Source organism: Cicer arietinum, chromosome 6 (assembly GCF_000331145.2).
Source record: "Cicer arietinum cultivar CDC Frontier isolate Library 1 chromosome 6, Cicar.CDCFrontier_v2.0, whole genome shotgun sequence".
NCBI classification, from domain to species: Eukaryota; Viridiplantae; Streptophyta; class Magnoliopsida; order Fabales; family Fabaceae; genus Cicer; species Cicer arietinum.
In genome coordinates this window covers 27758043-27761627 of record NC_021165.2, presented here as the reverse complement: position 1 = coordinate 27761627, position 3585 = coordinate 27758043, and positions in this window count along the sequence as shown.

Sequence of the window (3585 nt, the reverse complement as noted above, 5' to 3'; positions counted from 1 at the left end):
TTTTAGATTTTAAGGCTTGGCAATCTTCGCTGGAATGCCCCACGGCTCCTGCATGGTATTCGCATTTGGCATTTGGATTGTACCATTTTGGAAATGGTGGTTCAAGAGGTTTCATTGGTCTTGGGACTACCATTGAATTTTGAAGTAAGTGAGGCAACAATTGGCTGTACGTGACGGGAATTGGGTCAAAACGAGTTATCCTTTTTTCTCGATTAACAGGTGGTCTGTAGTGATTCGAAATTGGATTTTGGTTCCATTGATTTTGTTGGGAAAATCCGGTAGGTGGTGGTTGATAAAAAGGTGGTCTTGAAGAGTGATATTGAGGGTATGAGGCTTGTGTGGTTGCGGCCACATATGGATAAGGAATGTAAGGAGTTTGTGGTATCGGGGGCTAGAAATTTGGGGGTCGATAAGAATTGATGGGTGGAAAATAGGAGACTTTGGGGTTTACCATTACAACATTAGCGTCCCCTTCTTTCTTTTTTATGAAGGTCATCTGGGGTCTTTTTATGCCAGTTGTTGCACATACGATCTTTCCACTCCTCATCCCACTTTCTATCCTTTCTCTTATCATGACCAGATCAGAAATGTTTGATGATATACTCCCAATCATCTTATCATAAAAAGGCGACTGAAGAGTATCCATAAACATACCAACCATTTCTCTTTCAGATAAGGGAGGTTCCACTTGTGATGCCATTTCCCTCCACCGCTGTGCATACTCTTTGAGAGAATCATTATCCTTTTTCAATGAATTTTGTAATTGCATCCTATCAGGGGCCATGTTAGTGTTGTACCTGTATTGTTTCAAAAAGGCATCGGTCAGGTCTTTCCATGAACGAATTCGATTTCGCTCGAGATGCATATACCAGCTTAACGATGCCCCACTCAAACTGTCTTGGAAAAGTGAATGAGCAGCTTGTCATTATGAGCATGAGAAGCCATTTTTCTGCAATACATAGTTAGATGATTTTTAGGACATGTGTTGCCCTTGTATTTTTCAAAGTCAGGAACCTTGAATTTGGGAGGGATAGTCACATCAGGAACCAAACACATAACGAAAACTTCAAGGCCATAAACATTATACCCCTTAATTGCTTTTATTTGCTCTTCCAAGACATGGAATTTTTCTTTTGGTTGTGTATCATCCCCAATGTGAGGTTGATCCCAATTCCCATTAGCATCGAAATGGGGTACTTGGGGTGCAATATATGGAATATTTTCTGATGGTAGAGCATTTTGGGGTGGCACGTATCCCACAGGAGATGAGATGTGTGATTGGTTTTGGTTTTGGGGGTTGATAGTTGAGTGTTTTGGGTTGTTGTCTATGGGGTTGACAACTAAAGGTGGAGTATAACCGGGTGGAAGACCATACATAGGAAATTGCATAGTTGTTGTATGAGGTTGTCGGGGTAAAGCCTGGTGGGTGAGAATGAGTGGTTTGGTGTTCTTCATTTGCAGTCGGAGGATTCTCATCTGTATTCCCCTTCCTTGACAAATCTTGTATAGCTTCTAAGATTTGATCAACCTTGTCTTTCAGTTGGTTTGACATCCGCTCTTATCACCTCTTGGTTTTGCTCGAGTTCATCCATGATCTTGGAATTCGCACACGTTCGATAAGGGTGTCGGGGAAACAACTTTATTGATTTTTTTCGTGTTTTTTTAATAAATAAATAAAAAATTATGAGTATGTATTAAACATGAATGGAATGAAAATGCAATTATTATCTTTTTTTTTTTACATTTGGATGGTTGGGAATCATAAGTCTTGCACGAATTATTAATGAAAGAAGAATATGGGAATCGACAAACAAAACAGCAAATCCTTCATTGATGAGAAAAAAATACATTGCATTAAAATTAAAAAGCTACATCGACTATGGTATTTCAATCATCTTTTTCAAGAGGACAACCAATCTTCTCCTCCAATCTTGTATAGCTTCTAAGATTTGATCAACCTTGTCTTTCAGTTGGTTTGACATCCGCTCTTATCACCTCTTGGTTTTGCTCGAGTTCATCCATGATCTTGGAATTCGCACACGTTCGATAAGGGTGTCGGGGAAACAACTTTATTGATTTTTTTCGTGTTTTTTTAATAAATAAATAAACTTGAATTTGGCAGGGATAGTCACATCAGGAACCAAACACATATCGAAAGCTTCAAGGCCATAAACATTATACCCCTCAATAGCTTTTATTCGCTCTTCCAAGACATGGAATTTTTCCTTTGATTGTGTATCATCCCCAATGTGAGGTTGATGCCAATTTCCATTAGTATCGAAATGGGGTACTTGGGGTGCAATATATGGAATATTTTCTGAGGGTTGAGTGTTTTGGGGGTTTAAGTGGTTTGGGTTGTTTTCCATGGGGTTGACGACTAAGGGTGGAGTATAACCGGGTGGAAGACCGTACATAGGAAATTGTATAGTTGTTGTACGAGGTTGCTGGGTAGTCGGGGTAAAGCCTGGTGGGTGAGAAGGAGTGGTTTGGTGTTCTTCATTTGCAGCCGGAGGATTCTCATCAGTATTCCCCTTCCTTGACAAAGCTTGTATAGCTTCTAAGATTTGATCAACCTTGTCCTTCAATTGGTTGACATCCATTCTCATCACCTCTTGATTTTGCTCAAGTTCTTCCATGATCTTCGAGTTTGCACGAGTCCGATAAGGGTGTCGGGGAAACAACTTTATTGATTTTTTTCGTGTTTTTTTAATAAATAAATAAAAAATTATGAGTATGTATTAAACATGAATGGAATGAAAATGCAATTATTATCTTTTTTTTTTTACATTTGGATGGTTGGGAATCATAAGTCTTGCACGAATTATTAATGAAAGAAGAATATGGGAATCGACAAACAAAACAGCAAATCCTTCATTGATGAGAAAAAAATACATTGCATTAAAATTAAAAAGCTACATCGACTATGGTATTTCAATCATCTTTTTCAAGAGGACAACCAATCTTCTCCTCCAATTCTGCTTAGCTTTTAAGATATTATCCGACTTGTTTGTCAGTTGGTTTGACATCCGCTCTTATCACCTCTTGGTTTTGCTCGAGTTCATCCATGATCTTGGAATTCGCACACGTTCGATAAGGGTGTCGGGGAAACAACTTTATTGATTTTTTTCGTGTTTTTTTAATAAATAAATAAATAAAAAATTATGAGTATGTATTAAACATGAATGGAATGAAAATGCAATTATTATCTTTTTTTTTTTACATTTGGATGGTTGGGAATCAATTATAGATCTTTTCTTGATAATCAATGTAATTCTTCAACTCACTAGAAGCTTCTATTTCTGCTTTTAGTGCATCTTGGTGTTTTGAGAGTAATTCTTCAATTTCTTCTTTGTGTTGCCTCTCATTCCTTGCTTGAATCTCATACTCAACTACCATTTCTTTCAGTTGTTTCTTTAAATCCTCAAACTCTTTTTTTATCTTCTTTTCAACTGCTTCCACATATAGGCTTCTTCAATAGCTGCATTCCTTTCTTACTTTCGCACATCTAACTCTTCATTTGCGCCTCTCAAACAATCTTGTATGTCAAGTTTATTTCCTTTTTCAATTTTCAACCTCTTGTTGCTT